The 18,502-nt window shown below is 35.5% G+C and overlaps 1 long non-coding RNA gene across 1 annotated transcript; it reads right to left on the bottom strand.

Annotated features, from left to right (window-relative positions):
- Nucleotides 1-374: 374 nt before the first annotated feature.
- LOC101004861 lies at nucleotides 375-16,665 on the bottom strand. The gene is made up of 2 exons (XR_004181594.1): nucleotides 16,444-16,665; nucleotides 375-756 (listed from the first exon to the last, which is right to left on the bottom strand). It is a non-coding gene; the product is annotated as an uncharacterized LOC101004861 (long non-coding RNA).
- Between the last annotated feature and the right edge of the window lie 1,837 nt (nucleotides 16,666-18,502).

Consider the following 18,502-nt stretch of genomic DNA (forward strand, 5'->3'; position numbering starts at 1 on the left):
TTTATTACCTTGTGAAGTATGTGATCTCTGTGACCCACACCCTATTCGTGCACTCCCTCCCCTTTTGAAAATCACTAATAAAAACTTGCTGGTTTTATGGCTCGGGGAGCATCACGGAACCTGCCGAGATGCAATGTCTTCCCTGGACACCCAGCTTTAAAATTTCTCTCTCGTACTCTTTCCCTTTATTTCTCAGACCAGCCGAGACACTTAGGGAAATAGAAAAGAACCCAAGTTGAATATCGGGTGTGGGGTCACCCGATAATTTGGGAATTTGGTGAACTTGCAGAATGAAATTCTAAGAGACTTGGGCTTGTTGATGTGTCAACGTTTTTCATGGGAACTGATATTAAATATTTCACAAATACCATAACTTCCAGGAATTCACATTTTCTTTATTCAATGTAGAATTGTGAAATATTTAAGAAATAACTGAATCATTATTTCTTGACTGTTTCCTGCCTGTGAAAGCAGAACTATGAAATAGCTCAAAGGAATCAGTGAGAGATTTGTATCCATTATATTCAATAGCCTGCATGTGTCCAAATCACAGATGAAAGAATGTGGGCAAATATAAATTAAAATTGAATGTCGCAGAAATGGTTGAGGAACTTCACCAGGATATATTAATGTACAAACTGAAAACTGATGAAAGGCAAGAGTTTGGTCCTATGTAGTCTGAAGGACAGGAGCAGTTTTGTAGACATTTCTTCATTCTTCTCTTTCTGCTTTTCCAGACTTCTAGAGAGAAATTTGCTAGGAGAAATAAAAAGATGTATAAATTTCAGTGATGCTGAAAGTATGTGCAAACAAAGTCTCCTCATTAATAGAAAAGGTAGAAATTGGTGTGGATTTTCTGGAAGACAATTTAAAGGTACACACTTGGTTTCTAAAAAGTACAAACACTTTTTAAAATCTATCTATCTTTTTAATCCCAATTTATTTACAATTTATTATAAGAAAGTATTTAGGTAATTATTGCAAATTAGGTAAAGTAAGTTCACTAATTATTCTCAATACAAAAAAGGATGAAATTCCATAAACATCTATTAAGAAAGATCTGGTTAAATAATTTATTGTACCTCCATATGTTTAGTCATTAAAAATAGTCACCTAAATCTCTAGGGTATTGACATCAAATAATGTCAACAATAAATTCAAAAAGCCTAAACATATAGAAAAATATCCCTATGTCTATATAAAGAATGTCTACATACCCACTTATGAATACATGGGAACATATCTGCAAGGATATGTAGTCTAAAACCTCATCAGTGGTGTTTCTTCTCAGTAGTGTGAAAGTCACACATTAGAGACATTTAACTCCTTCCAGTAATGGGAAGGAGAGGAAGAGCTCACAGAAACAGAAAGCAAATATTTTTGACATTTTGATATTTTGAATGTAATCTCTTTTCTTCATTTTTCTGGCTACATATATTGATTCAACACATTAATAAGCAGGATGTAATATTCAATAAAAACTTCTGTAATTGTCTACATTAGTTCCAATTTATTCATATAGAAACTATTTATTTTACATCTCTTTCTATTAAACTAATATTTAGCATGTAAGGCACAGTTTTATTTTTGAAATTATTAATACATTAAAATATTAGTGACAAACATAAACTCTTGAGCTTTACCCTAGGTTAATGATAAAGAAGACAGACAATATTAGATGGAGAAATGCTTCATAAAACCCACAGGTTAGAGGAAAATTGTTAGGAGTTTAATAAATGATAGATCCTTAATATTTTGCTGCACAAAAACCAAAAATGAAACTTCTTTTAAATGCATATTCTCAGCATGCATTTCAAATCGCATTTTTGAAGCTTATAAATTTATGATTACATAGGGGAAGAAAAAATTCTGTGTTTCTCCACCCATCTTAGATCTATTGGCTGGAGCTCTGCAATTTAGTCTGATAAAAGATAGATTAAACAAGAGAAAAACAAACAGAAGTGTATTAACATAGGCATAATACATAAGAATGGGAACTGTTACTAATGTATAACTCAAATGAGTGGTTAGACCTTAGGGTTATATAACAATCTGAACAAAGAATAATAAATACATTGAGAAATGTCAGGACAAAGGAAAGGAACTTTGGGCTTCTAGGGGCAGCAAATTGTGGGAGGGTAAGTTTTTGGGAAAAGTATAATGGAAGATGCTGAGCGCGGTGTCTCATGCCTGTAATCCCAGCACTTCGAGAGGCCGAGGCGGATGGATCACCTGAGGTCAGCAGTTTAAGACCACTCCAGCCAACATGGTGAAACCGTGTCTCTACTAAAAGCACAAAATATTAGCTGGGCATGGTGGGGTATGCCTGTATACCAGCTACTCTGGAGGATGAGGTGGGAGAATTGCTTGAATCTGGAAGGCAGAGGTTGCAGTGAGCCAAGATCATGCCACCATACCCCAGTCTGGGTAACAGAGTGAGACTCTGTTGAAAGAAAGAAAGAAAAAGAAAGAAAGAGAAAGAGAGAAAGAAAGAAGAAAAATGGAAGATGAAGTCTAGTTAGTAGGTTTGTTATATATGTTATATAGATTCCTCTGGTGCCTTTCTTGGGCTGGTAGACTTTATAGCTGTTTCTAGTGACATAGAATCATCCTGCTCTTCCTGATAGAGGGGGCGGGATACAGAGAGTTTTTCTCGTGTCTTCTTGTTTTGTTTTGTTTAATTGCCTTTGACTCAAATAATCCTTAGGCCAGAGTGGCATATTTTTGGGTGACATCCTCTGAACCTTTTCAAATATAAGGTCTGCCTCCTTCTTTCTACTTCATAACATGAAGTCTTCTTTCTCTTCCATGAATATTACAATTCCTGCCTGAGTCCTACAGTGCCCTCTTCTTCCCTGTGGGTCAGGACACAATTGGTCCTTTGAATTGAGGTGTGGTAGTAGCCAAGCTTTGGGGAGTGAGGTTTCCACCTTTCATTTTGTTTCCAAAAGTAAATATTTAGTAAACGATAAAGCTGTGTTTTTAGTTGTAAGTCTATGGTGATTGTATAGAACAGAATGATTCTAATGTATTATTTTAGCAATGAAGACAAGTAGATTTGATGCAGAAATCCTTGTCATAAGGAGCCAAAATATTTATGTTGCCTTTAGGGGATAGATATTGAATATATCTACCCATATTAAACTTTTTTTTTAAGAGATGGAGTTTTGCTGTGTTGCCCAGGCTGTGCTTGAACTCCTGGGTTCCTCAAGCAATCCTCCTGCCTCGGCCTCCAGAGTGGTTGGGATTACAGGTACATGTCATTATGCCCAGCTTACCCAAATTAAGCTTTAACAAATCTCAATAATGTTTTCCTAAATTATTCTTGAATACAGTCATGTAGAACATATAACACTCAATTATGAAGTTTTAAAAATTTATAGTTTAGGAAATTTTGAATTAATAAAAACAAAGAACACCTTTTTTTTTTTATTTTTGAGACAGAGTCTCATTCTGTCACCCAGGCTGGAGTGCAGTGGCATGATCTCCGGTTCAAGGGATTCTCCTGCCTCAGCCTCCGAAGTAACTGGGATTACAGGTGCTTGCTAGGAAATAAAGGCAATAAAAAGTCATTGCTAATTACCTACTCTAGGTTTAAAAAGTTCATCTAAACTTTTCAAGTATCTTTTTTCCCTGAAGCCTACATTTTGTTATTACTTTAGTTGGAAAACGACTCCCGTCAATGACTCCTCAAGTTCCCTCACCATTCTGGCATTCATTCCAGCATCCCTTTGCCATTATTTCAGCAAAGATAGATATAATATACTATGGAAGAAAAAGAGTTGCAACCTTAAGAGTTGAGTTCCTATTGTAAAATGAACACATTACTGAGACTGGGTTCCAAACAAATATATTTTTAAGCTCCACTCCTGTGGTTTTGTTTTGTTTTGTTTTTGTCTTGGTCTCTTTGTTGATCCTGTCAGCCAATGGTTTCTCACTTGCCTGTCAGAGCTGAAGAGTCCATTCCTTGTCAGTTCAGATGCAGAGTATAATACATCATCAGTTTTGAAGTGGAACAAACATCCTTTAGTAACAAAACCAATCCAAAATGAAAAAAGGATATGCTACTGCTCTCTGCGGTCATTGTCAATAAAGATGTTTTCATAGCAACAAAACACACACACAAAAATTCAAAACACAATGAACATCCGTAATAGTCTTTTACCCAAATGACAAATACCTTTCCTACTAAATCATGTATTTACAAAATTACAGGGCTCTATTTTAAACCTTGAATTACTTGACATTGAAAGTAATGCTAATTACAATAAAAATCTCCCACTTACATAATTATTAATTCAAATTTGCAGCTTTTTTCCTGAATTTTACCTGCTTAGAAATCCTTATGTTGCTAATGATGAACATAATGATTAAGAATTTTGTTGCTGAAATCTCTCTATGCCTCAGTTTAATCATGTTAAAAATTGATAAGATAATACTTAATTTATAGAAATTGTGATAATAAAATAATACCACAAATGTGATTACAACAGAACATGGCAAAATAAATGCTAGCAAAATTTTTAAATCATAGTTTAAAGATACGATTTGTGTTTCTTTAATTAAACAATTGATAAATAGTTTTCTATTTATTGACATTAACCTTGGGTACTCATATTTCTGCAAGTAGGAGAGGAAGGATATGATGCCTTTCCCCACTCATCATAAGGGTCATGGCCAACACTCCTATAACAAAGGATAGGCTAACAAGAAAAAAGCATGACGAATGTATTTAATCATACTTTTACGTGACAGAGAAGCCTTCCGAAGGAAGGCTCAAAGAAGCAGGGAAAACTACCCATCTTTATGCTTAGATTCAATGGTGTGGACAGTTGTGTAGAAATGTGATTGGACAAAGGAGGAATTATCTAATAGAAATGGACTGCATGTGGAAACCCACTAAGAACTGTCTGTTCTGATTCCTCTTGGCCTCTTTGTGTGGCATTTCTTCCTCCTGGGTATGGGGCAAGACTCCTTCTAGAATTAGGGTTTGATGACCTACTGTCAAATAAGGGGAGGTCAGAGAATTTCTTTATGGCTAGCTCCTAGATAGAAAGGCAGGACACGGTTATAGTAATAATTCCAGCTTTTATTTTTGGCTTTGAGGAAAAGCAGATATGGTTTGTATGACCCACCTTAGGGAAGAGGAATTCTAGTTTCTATGGTTGCCTGGAGGGAGAATGAGGGCAAGAGACATCTGAAACCTTCACTTCGGGGTATCATTTTCTGAGGCTCAATATGGACAAGTATTTATAACTAGATGCTTAATACGGCCTTTTGAGATATGCAGTTCCTATGCTGCAATCTCACAGGCAATGAATGGTCTTTATAAAAGTGTGTTAAAGTTGGAAAAAAAAAAACAACAAAACAAACAAAAACCTGAAGAAATATTCCTCATTGAAGGTCCAGCTTACATTAAAAAGAAAACTATAATAATTTATTCTCTTGAGAAGGGTCATATAGCAAAGGAAAATTCTTGATTGTCCCCTCTGCTTGTTCCATGCATCAATTCTATTGATATTAAAATAAGCCTAGCAAATGTATTTCCATTTTCACTGACTCAGTCTTTATAATTCACCACCAATTCTGAAAAATAATTAGAAATTATTTCAGTAAACAGCTCTTATAAGTGCTACATGCATAACAATATTTCAATATCAGAGACTTCTATCCCATGAGAAGATATTTTCAACCTAAAATTTATTATAAATGACCTAATAAAGAACTATTTTTTCAGTAATTGGCTATTATGGTCCAATCTGTTATACCCACTTTACACTAGAAACTATCCTATATTTTCTTGTTGCCTACATGAAAGTGGGCATGAAAAGGTTAAACAGTAAACTTCTTGACTCCTGCCAGCCAAGGGAAGACTACTGGTGTTACCTATGAAGTGTCATGGCATTCCCATTTCTGTTTAATAAGGGAAATCTGCTTTCAATACAAACTCCCATAAGAAATCCACTCTTCCACACAAATTAAGCTAAATAATCCATCATGGCAGCCGAGAAGGCAATGTGTAAAATCTCTGTGGAGACCAGTGAAAGAAAGGCAGAGATGGACTGTAAGAGCTGCAGCATGATGCAAATACTGAGAAAAGACATACTCTGTTAATACAGCTCTTAATTCTAGGCATTTTTACAGAACGTATTGGGAGTGAAGCAAAGCTTCCTTAGCAGTACTCTGATGCCATCTCAGCAGGATAATGTAGGGCAATTCACAGTGAAGGCAAGGGGTTAGGAAAGTCACAGCCCTAAAAATCAATGGGATGCTCACGGGGAAGAAGGTGCAACAGATCTTGGAGAGCACAGAAAAGAAGAGATGAGCAGCCTGTATTGAACAGAAACCAATATATTAATTAGATATATCTAGCAGGGTCGTTCCACAAGTTCATTAGTGAGTAGGCACCAAAAGCCAACTGTAAATCCTATATACTTGTATATATGCATGCTTACATTACTTATATTTTAAACAGTCATATTCTCAAGCTACATTATGAGTTCAGTTATTCTAAAAAGATGCTTCCATTGTCTTCTTGGCACTTACTCAGAATCTTCAGTTACCTTATTTATACTGTGTGCTTACTGGTTGTCTTACAGATGAAGGCAGGGACCCTGTCTTATTCACCTTCATATCCCCAGGATATAGAATAGTGCTTGGCACACAGCAGGAACCCAATAAATACTCATACTATTTTGAGTCCCTTAATCCTCATATCAACTACAGGATCTAAGCTCTATTGTTATCTCCATTTTACAGATGAGGACAGTGAGGAACAGAGAAATTAAGTAATTTGCCCAAGCTATGCACGAATGAGTGGCAGTCAGGATTTGAAGCCAGGCAGTCAATCCCTAGCATTCACATTCCAACAACTACTGCCTCTAGTGGTTATGTATGTATGTATACACGTATATATTTGCAGAAATAATTGAAACTTATTTCTGCCTAGGTGCATGATATATTAAAGCATCACTAAATCCTTCTGAACATAATTCAAACTTCTTCCTGCCACAGACAAAGTAATGGCCCATAATGGACATAATGATTATCCCATCATACACCTTGTACTGTATTAGTTTTCTTTGCAATCTCAATTACACTTGCTTTTTTATTATCATGGTTTTATAAAACTTTATGACTGGAAAGTACCATATTCATAAAGAGTTGTGCCTCATATATGCTAGACATTTATGCATTTTTACTAGTAATTATAAGTTTTTATGCAGCCACATAGCCCCAGGTTTATGATTCTACATCTTTTGTGTTATATCATCGTTTGTAGCTAGTTGATATTGTAATGTTTGCTGACTTCAGTCAGTTATTAATTTCTATAAACTAGAATTTCGGGGACATTTCAATGGACTATGGAGAGAAAATAACTGAAAATTGGAAATTGAGATCATCTGAGAAAATCCAAGTTGTTTGTATATCCTGGACATAAATCTCTGGAAGACTAACATATTTTCCTTCCTTGTCAAGTCATACAACCAAAGCTATCACTAAAACTGGTGTAACATTTAAACATTCAGACAATCAGCTTAGTCAATGTTTCATTAAGTTTACTGAACTACCAGTTTCTTACCAACTAGTTACAGAACAGTCACAGTTGAAAATAATCTATACATTGTATTATAAATGGGATTAATTATGCTGCCAGACAACCCCAGGTGTGCCAAATAACCCAACCCCCTTCCTCCAAGACAGTCATTGAGAAACTAGACAGCGTCTGAGTATTGTAGGAACAAACACTAAAGTAAATGGATTCTAAATCCCTTAGAGTTCTAAAATGCTATAGAGATCTGAGAAGCCCACAAACTTAAAACAGCAGGCAACATAGATAATGCTTAAAAAGCAACATACTTTCAATTGATTGATAAACCCCTTTTGTTGTTCATTTAATGCAAATAGGTTTTAGAGCTCAATTCACACTTTGGTGAATAAACTTTGGCACACATTGAAAATATTTGATTCAATGGTTATATTTCTGTCTGACACGAGGAAATTATAGAATCTATTAACCATAACAATTTAATTAGCATGTCCCAGACGTAATCACTCACTAGATGGGTAGAATTGGCCCAATTAGTTAACCACTCTAAACCACAGTTTCCTCATCTGTAAAATGGGATGGAAAATAATAACAACTCATAGGGTTGTTAAGAGGAGTAAATAAATTATGCATGTGCCCTATCTGGCACACAATAAGTGCTTATTAAATGAACCAGTAGTAGAACTGTATTGAGAACCAGTAGTGGTAGCTTCCATATTTAGAGAGCCATCAGTTCTGTTTTCCAATAACTCCTTTAGTGAGGATTGTGCTGTGTGTTCCCCCCAACTCGCCCCCGCCAATTGCATTGCTATATACAAGGATGTAACTTCTGTCTCTAAAACGTTTCAAATAGTGAGCTGGAGGAAAACAAACTTAAGTCAAAAGAGTTTGACTAAACTGGCTGAGAACATTTAAGGTGGATAAAAATAGATGTATTTTGTTTGTATAAATAGATTTTGGTCATGAGAAAGAAATAAAGAGGTTCCTCTCAAAAGAAAGCCTGGGTTAGCAGTCAGCAAACATTGGGAAGAGTCAGCAATTAGCTTCCCCATTGTGTGGAAGAAACTGCCAGAAGCCCATCCAGAATTAGGTGTGTGGGAGGGAAGAACAGAGGAGAGGCAAACAAGAAGCTGTCACTCTTCACCACTTCCACCCTGAATAACCTTTAATTGGAAAATAAAGTTGCCAAAACAAGGAGAAAAAGAAAAACTACTATTTTATTCCCTCCTTGAGAATGAATTAGAGGGAAACATAGACTACAGTAATCCCAAGGTTGGACTCACATGATGGCAAATGTCACTTAGTTCTAAAGCTCTAATTAGAAATAGGGCTGAAGTTTTAGTCAGCTCTTGCTACTAGAAAGAAAACATGAGGCAACAACAACCCAAGCTCTGGACACTCCCGGACAGTGAACTCTAAGGTGCTTTCTGAGTGGGTTCAGTATAAAGCTGACAGAGCCTAGAGAATTCATACTTGAGCAAATGTTGGGAAATAATAAACTGGGTCGGTTACCACCTGTTTCTAGATTTTGTTTTATTCTAGACTTCAACTAAGGTTGTCTTTCATATTAATAAGAAGAATGATGAACATAATCTATTTCATCCAACTTCTACATTCCAACTTCAATCACTTTATTACATTTTATCTTCTATGATATTCACAATGTTGTTGGGTAGATTAGTCAACTTGCCCAAGTTCATACAACTGGTGACTGGCAGAAATGGGATTTGAACTTATCTGATGCCAGGTGAGGTGTATCCTTTAATATTTTAGAATAACTTATTTATTTCTTATATTTTATGACCCTTGGAATATGTTTATTTTTTTTAAAAAAAAGCAGAAAATACAGATAGGCAAAATAAAATGTGTCTTTACATTAAAGGATTTAATTTGCAAAAGAACAATTGTTATTTTAAAATCCTACCCAGCAGCTTTTCATATTTCTCTTCCTATGGAGGGTTAATCTCATGAGGACTTTCTCTTTTCCATTCACTGTTTGTAGGACACTTCTTTGCACATAATGGGCACTCAAATGTATGTGGATCATATTAGTCCAAGAAAAAGCTGCTTGTTGGGGCTACCAAGCCAGCGTGGTAACACCTCACAATCACCCTTTCTACCTGCAGTCACATTGTTCCCAGAGTGGGGTGGTAGGGAGGTGATACTCGCCAGCTAGCGCAAGTTTCTGGATGTAGACCTTCACAAGTACCCTTACAAAATTCAGTTAAGACAACATGGACATGCTTGTTCCATTTTTTTCCACTCTCAAAATATCCTTTGAGCAGTAACTTAATCATAGATAAGAAAAACTTTTTCTCTTCAGTTTTTTCTTTTCTTTTTGAATATTCTTTGATTTTAACAGAAATAGGTACTGTAAAAGAATAAAGAACATAATAGACAAAGAACAAAATTTATCAAACTTAGAAAGTTCATGTTAGAGTACTGTATTCTTTAGGTAGATCCTTATTCAAAGAATAATTAGAAAGAGGAAAGAAAATAAAAGATGAAAGTATACAAATGAGATTCCGGTTCAGTTTTTTATTTTGACTGATAAACTTTTAAAATATGTTTGAATTACAATATTTATATATGAGGAATATGAAAATTTTAATCATAAAAATTACATAACATTTCTTCCAACATTTTCATCTTGTCCTTTTCTTGTTCTTCATATCTATAGTGGAGAATCATCCCTTTGTAGGCGAGAAGATGTCTTTATTCTCTTCAGAAGCTGTTCCTCTTGCACTCCAAAATATAGTTCTGATGAAAGCTGTCAATCACATTATCCCATTCCCAGAACAGGCATGGTGCCAGACTGGGGTCAATCATATACCCCACCTTCTTTGTCATGGAAAACAGCCTAGGGATACTTGTATGACTCAGGACAGTTGGAGTAGTTTCATGGAATTTTTTAAACCAGAGCTGGCAGGAAGTAGCTCTGTTCCTTGTTAGTTGCAAATGCTGCAAGCATATGACCCCAGAGTTATCTGTTGCCGGTTGTTTCCTCATGGAGATCATAAGCTTAAGATGATGAAGGCAGCAATCAGCAATAAGCAGAGGTGTCCGTGTGTGTGTGTGTGTGTGTGTGTGTGTGTGTGTGTGTGTGTGTCAGAACAAGAGAGAGAGAGAAAAATTACAGCTTCTGAAATCAAATCCATTTCCAAGGTGTGGTTTTAGAAGAAATAAATTGCCAATTTCAGGGCTGATTCAAGTTGAATTTTTGTCATGTAACCAAAAGAGACTAATAGCCAAAACTCAGGCTGTTAAGTAAACATAATCTGTAAGAATCCATTTTCCAGCCTCCATTCCCCTTGACATCTTCCTGAAAGAAGATTTGTATAGGAAATGCTGACGTCTCTTTGGCAACTGCATAACAATTATTGTATTCAACAAATTTATTATATGTCTCTTCGGGGCCAGGCAGCTTGCTTGGCACTGTAAATGCTAGGGAGATTGGGGCAAGAAAATACCTCATCTCCATGGTGGAGGCATACATAAAAGCCAATTGCTACACAACTGTGCAAGAAGTGCTTTAATCAAAGCCTGAAGAAAGTGTTGTGGAAACTCAAAGGAGCACACAAAATGCTTCACATGAAGGCTCGACATTTGAGTCAAAGAATCACAGGGTTTTCCAAGTAGAAAAGAAAGGAGAGGACGTCATGGGCAGAAGAAATAGTATGGTGCAAAGGCATGGTATGAAAAAAAAAATACACGACGAATTTGTGGAATAACAGAACTTTTGATGTGATCACAGCATAATGTGGAGTTGGGTAACAGTGAGGGATTAGGCTAACCACCTTGGCAGAATCCTGACTAAAAATTCTTAAATGCTGTGCTGAGTTGTTAGAACTTTATCTTACAGGTTTTGAGAAGCCATCTGCAGCTCACAACCAGATGAGTGACACAATCAGCTTGTGTATGCAGGTAGGTAATGAACATCCATGTAACCATCACCCTGAGTCAATAGCTATCCTTTCATGGGTGAAGTTGGGCAACTTTTCATATGGTTAACAACAATTGGCCGGGTGCGGTGGCTCACACCTGTAATCCTAACACTTTGGGAGGCCGAGGCGGGTGGATCACTTGAGGTCAGGATTTCAAAACCAGCCTTGCCAACATGGGGAAACCCTGTCTCTACTAAAACTACAAAAACAAAAATCAGCTGGGCGTGGTAGTGGATGCCTTTAATCCCAGCTACTCAGGAGGCTGAGGCAGGAGAACTGCTTGCACCCGGGAGGAGGCAGAGGTTGCAGTGAGCGGAGACTGCACCACTGCCCTCCAGCCTGGGTGACAGAGCAAGACTCCATCTCAAAAAAAAAAAAAAAAAAAAAAAATCCTTTTTTTAACATTATCATCAATGTTCTGCAGATCAGTCCATTCTACTGTAGAGTTCCTGGCATTTTTCTTCTCAATCTTTAAAACTTTTTATGTTTTATGAATATCTTTGTATTAAGTATTAGTATAACTTTTCTGGTATAGTTTGCAAGATATTTGTTCCCATGCTATGATTTGTATTTATTACTTTGCTTATGTTATATTTTTACCATGAAAAATTTTAAAAATCATATAATAAAATACATGTTATTTCTCTTGTTTTTTCTAGATTTTGAGTCATATTAAGGAATGTTTCCCCATTTTCAGATTATAGAAGAATTCATAACTGCTTTTTAAAAATACATGCACAGTTCCTTTTTAAAGCCTTGATTTAAATATCTGATCCATTGGGAATTTATCCTGGATTATGGTGTAAGAAATGGATCCAATTTTATCTTTCTCCATATGGCTATCCAGTTATCTCAGCAATGTTTATTTAACCGTCCATCTTCTACCCAGCAATTTGAGATGAGACCTATAAAGCATACTAAATGTTCACATGTGATTGTATCTATTTCTGGACTTTCTATCTTTTCATTAGTTTGTCTGCCTATTCACGTGCTAATATCAAACTGCTTAAATTATAAAGTTTTTGTAGTACTTTCTAAAGACATCTGATATAGTTTTTCCTTCCAGCTCTTGTCCTGAACATTGCTTTTCTTTTTTAGAGTTTATCTAGTTATTCTTACTTGTTTTTAAATTCCTAATGAACTTTATAATCAACTTGTTTAACTCTAGAAAAAAGCCTAGAGACATTGAACTAAGATCAAATTAAATGTATTAAGTAAGTAAGAGGAACTAACATCTTTACGATATTTCCTTCTCTCTCTCCCAGATGATGGTATTTCTTTTCATTTATTTGTGACTAGTTCTTTCAAAAGCACATTATAGTTTTGCTCTTATAAATATTAGACACTTCTGATTAAGTTGATGCCAAGGTGCTTTCTTCTCTTTTCTCCATTTTCTATCACAAATGAGATCTATTATTCATTTATATATTCTCACTGTTTTTATTTATATATATATGTATACATATATACTTATGTATGCTATTGATTTTTATATGCCATTTTATAACATGTTATTTTATCGAATTCTCTTATTGTTTACTATATTTCCCCATGGATTCTTTTGAGCTTTCCAGATATATAATCACATGTTCTCTTAAATAGTTTTACCTCTGTTTCCCAATCTTAGGCCAGTAATTGCTTTTTCATGCCTGATGATTACATTGGTTAGTGTACCAATGTACACAAACACTGAATGTTTGTGTCCTACTGAAATTTATATATTAAAGCCCTAACCCTCAGAGTTGCTCTATTTGGAGTAAGGAAGCAATTAAGATTAAATGAAGTCATAAGAGTTGAGCCCAAATCCAATAAAATTAGTGTCTTTATGAGAAGAGACACCAGGGAAATATACTATCTAGCATCCCCCTTCACTCCCCTAACAAACACACACAAACAAACACACACACTGCTCTCTCCCCTCATGCACACAAAAATGAGGTCATGGGAACACACAGTGAGATGGTAGCCACCTGCAACCCAAGGGGAGAGCCTTTACCAGACACCCACACACCCACCCTGTTGGCACTTTGATCTTCCAGTATCCTGAACTGTGAGAAAATAAATTTGATTGCTTAAGCACTCAGTTTAAGGTATTTTGTTATGGCAACCCTTGTATACCAATACAGTTAGTATCTGCAATATGCTCAATGTTGTGGATATAGTAGATATCTTTGTTTTGTTCCTGCCTTTCAAGAAGAAATATTATAATGTTAAAATATTAAACATTAAAGTTTCAGGGATGATGTAAATATATTGTAATATGCTAAGAAAATTTACTGATTATTTTTAACATAAATGGGCATTACATTTTGTCTAATGCATCTACCGCATTAATGGAGATAATCAAATAATTTTTCTCTTTAGCTCGTTAATTTAATGACTTATAATAATGGATTTCCTAATATTAGGACATCTTTGAATAACTTAATAATTTAAATAGATATGATTTGATCATGTCTTTTGTTTTAAAATTGGGCTGTTAGAGTATTTTGGATAGTGTTTTAAGATTTAGATTTGATTTTAAAGAGAAAATTCTGGCAATTTTTGACAGATACGGTAGAAAGAAGAGAGAATGAAAAATAATGTTAACAATCTAGGTGAGGAATTGCTGAGGAGACAAATTAAGGTCAGAGTTATTTGCAATTTCTCTGTTTTGTGTTGGCCTTCTTCTCAGTCGTCTATAAATCCAGGAAGAACAGGGCCTCCTTGCCTTCTTCATTAGCATGTCTACAGATCCCATTACAGTTGACAATATACTCACTCAATTAATGAATGGATTTAAACAATCTTAACGAATAGGAATCAACTGAAGAAAATAAGCTTAGGTGATACTTACCTGGTAGAGTCAACAGAATGTAGAGACTAAACAAATATGAGCGATTAGAGAGACAAAACTACATACTAGTGTTGCCACTAACTTGAGCAGGGAATTTAGGAAAGAGAACTGATTTGGATCGGATAGGTAAGCAAGGTATGGATTCAAGAGATTTGGATAGGTTGTCTTCAGGTTTTTATAAGACATCTGAGTGGAGACATCCAGTAAGCCTGGCTCTATTTTCTAAGAAGGAGCCCTACATGGAATAATGTATTAGGTTTTCATGTTTTGCCAGATACTGTGGTAAATGCATTATGAAATTTGCTTTGTTCTAACCTAACAAGATAGCAGGACTATTAACATTCTCAAATAACAGGATAGTAAACTAAGACAATGAAGTTAAGCAATGTATCAAGATCACCTGATGATTAAATGGTAGAACTAGCGTTCAAACCCAGGTAATCTAATGCCAGAGCCCAACTCTAGCCATATGAACTCCTAGGATTTGAAGAGAGACGAGGGTATTCACTGTAGATGAAAGAATTAAATTATCCTTCAAGAGTGCATACAGCAATAGCGAAGTGTGTGAGAAGCAAAAGAGCTGAAAGCAAAAGAATTTAAGAAACAGGCAGAAAAGGACCTCAAGGAACAGACTGAGAAGGAGCAGGTAGAGAGATGAAACGAAAACCAAGGAGGGAGCATGTCATGGCATGTGTCTCGGGAGTGATGGAGAGTTCAGGAAGGAAATTGGGTTTATTTTCTGACCCTGATTCTTTATTCTTAAGTTCATTTCCTCATGCCAATAAATTCCCATTCTTTTAATTTTTACCCATCTTCCCCCACAAAAAGTTATAGGGTATGAAATATTGCAGGATATCAACAGCTACTTTAATAAAATGAAATTTTCACAAAATTATCAAACAGCAAGAATGCCCTTAATTATTATGAGGCAAGATCAGCATGCTTGTAATCCCAGATACTTGAGAGGCTGAGGAGGGAAGATTGCTTGAACTCAGGAGTTGGAGGCTGCAGTGAGTTGTGCTTATGCCACTGCATTGCAGCCTGGGTGACAGAGTGAGACCCTGTCTTTAAAAAAAAAAAAAAGAAGAAAGATCAATGTTTCTTGTTCTTTAGGGTATTCATAAACTTAAAACTATTCCCATTTTACAAGCTGATGTTGCTTACATATTGCTGTATAAGGAGTAAGTAACCAACATTGTGATCAAATGAACAAACAATATTTCAACATTTTAAAAATGTAGTATAACTAGTACAACACAGAAGTAAATACATTAGTTTTGTTTTTTGATCTGTATGTCATTTCCTTCCTTGTAAGATATAAGATGCAACATCAGTGGGGTTATCCATTTGGTCTTGGTTGAAGACATTTCAGTACAACACTGCCATTCATCTTCATAGTCATTTAAATGCAATTTGTTATCCAGTTTTGTGATTCTACTTTATATTTTATGGAGTTGGTAAGACTCCAGAATTACTTTCAGAATCATCCATCTTATATATATGAGAAAGTTTTAATCCTTCCATCTCTAAGCAAGGAAAACTGTCATAGAAACCTGGTCCCAAAATGAATTCTTCAAGAGCAGGAAGTATGGAGAGGATGAATCAATCAATTTTTTTTTTCTCTGCAACTTGTTATTCTAAATGAGCTTATAAACAGTTTTCTGTAAGGAAAGTGTTTCTTGAATATGGTAACATCTGCCATCTAGTGGCTGATTTGAGCTACTACACAATTAAACTAGAAAATTTTATTTTTATGTAAATAATAACATGGAGGTGGGCAAATCATTGTACTTCTCTCTCTATATATATACACACACACACATATATACATATATACTTCATGTTGCAAACAAAGTAGGAAAATATAGATTTTTCTTTGACGAACTATTTTTAGCGACAGATTTGATCTAATAATTCAATCATTTTAGTGTAGGCATTTTCAAAGTAAAGGAGAAAAATAAAAACAGAAAGAAAAGAAGAAAAAGAGAAAGAAAAATAAAATAGTATGTTGCACATATACTTTACTATCTAAGCTGATAGAATTAGCTTAATTAGATAGTCGCCATGCCAAAAACAATGATCAATTTTGAGTCCTCATCTCACTCAACTCTCACCAGCATTTGACACAGTTGACAGACCTTCTCCCCCATCTGGAAAGCACTTTCTTCACTTTCAGGACACCATACTGTTCTTGTAGGTCATAGTTTGTGGGGCCGGTCACAGGATGAGAATGTGGGGATCCCTTGTGCAAAAAGTCAGAAGAAAATGTCCTTAAGGTACATATAACTTATGTGAGTTACACAATTAATATTTTGTAGCTCATACTTGCGTATGTACTTCATTCTTCCCAGAAGAGTGGAAATATTGCCCGAAACTAACTCAACTATTTTATTTCACTTCTTGATACAATAAATACTGTGGATGGAACGAAGAAAGGAAGAAAGAGGATTGGATGGAAGAATCTCCATTTCTCAGTAATTTGTTTATTTATTTTATTAGTTTACTTCCATGTGATTGGCATCTAGATTATTAAAGTTAGATGACTTTTGCTAACATCCTTGTGTTTAAATTTTTAAAAATACGTCTTGTTATTTTTCTAATGTGGTTGAAAATTACTTTTATTGGAGGTGAGTAGGATTAGGACTTAAATTGCAAAGTTTTTTTCTTGTTGCTCTTTTACTTCTACCTTTGACTTACCTTACTAAAAAAGCACACAGACAAATATATTTAAGTCTCTATGTAGTCATAATAATTTCACAGACAAAAGTCAAAATGAGATTTGAATTATACTTTGTTGACAGGTAACTGATTGCCCTATAAATATCTCAAGGACATTTCATTGCCTTTTTTGATAAATAAGACATCATACTTTTGGCTATGATGCATGAAGTTTAATAAAATCTAATTATTATAACTTTTGAAAAATAAGCATTTAGTAGATCTCTTTAAGTGCAATAAAGCAATATTACATCTCAATAAAACTTACCCTGTGCTAACAGATGCCCAGGAAATAAGTAGTAAGTAAATTTGAATTTGCAAGTCTCTTTCACTTGTAATTCTGAATATACAGATTTAATGAAATAGCTCTCTTATTACAAATAAACTCAAAGAGATGGAAAGGAAATTTAAGAACTAAAGGTAGATGAGTTAGTTGGTAGATATAGTTAAATGGGTGTAGTTATAATAAAATTTTTTTTACTTTTTTTTTTTTATGTTAGAGCAATCTCTTTCTGAACTACCACTTCACATTGAATCATTGACCTTCAGGAATAGTTGCCTCCTTTTGGGTTAATTCAATAAACATTTATTAAACGGCTTACATCTATGGCAAGTCCTGTGCTAAGACTTGGGAATATAATCATGAACGTTTTTTGTCTTCTGAGGCCCACAGCCTATTGGGAAAAGTAACAAATAAATTATTATTTCAACACCTACAATACAGGGATACAATGAAGATAAGCACAAAACAATAAGGGAACGATGTGGTCTAATTATCTTGAAGGACCAAAAGGACTGAGTGAGGTAAAGAGTTAAAGTGTGGAAAGAGTTACAGAAAGGGGAAACAGAATGAGACAAGACACACATGTTTTGGAAATTGCGTTCTGGCTTCTGCATTAATGTCATTACATTTGCTCTTACAAGATCACTAGAGGCAGTCACCTCGTAGTAATGCCACCTGAAGCTTTTTTTTTTTTTTTCCCCAGAGAAAGAGTCTTGCTTTGTTGGCCAGGCTGGAGTGCAGTGACCCCATCTCTGCTCACTGCAAGCTCCGCCTCCCGGGTTCACGCCATTTCTCCTGCCTCAGCTTCCCGAGTAGCTGGGACTACAGGCGCCCGCCACCACGCCTGGCTGATTTTTTGTATTTTTGGTAGAGATGGGGTTTCACCGTGTTAGCCAGGGTGGTCTCGATCTCCTGACCTTGTGATCCGCCCACCTCAGCCTCCCAAAGTGCTGGGATTACAGGCTTGAGCCACCGCGCCTGGCTCTTCTGCAGCTTTTGATGCTTTCCTGTAACACCCTTCATCTGGTATCTGAGGAATCTCACACCGTCTACTTTGTTTCTATCTCTCATGTCATTCACAGTCTTGTTTATGGCTCTCTTTTTACTCTCTTATCCGTTAAAAGTTAGTGTTCCTCACAATTTGGTACTGACCTCTCTTCTTTCCTTACTCT

Source organism: Papio anubis, unplaced genomic scaffold, assembly GCF_008728515.1.
Source record: "Papio anubis isolate 15944 unplaced genomic scaffold, Panubis1.0 scaffold368, whole genome shotgun sequence".
NCBI lineage: Eukaryota > Metazoa > Chordata > Mammalia > Primates > Cercopithecidae > Papio > Papio anubis.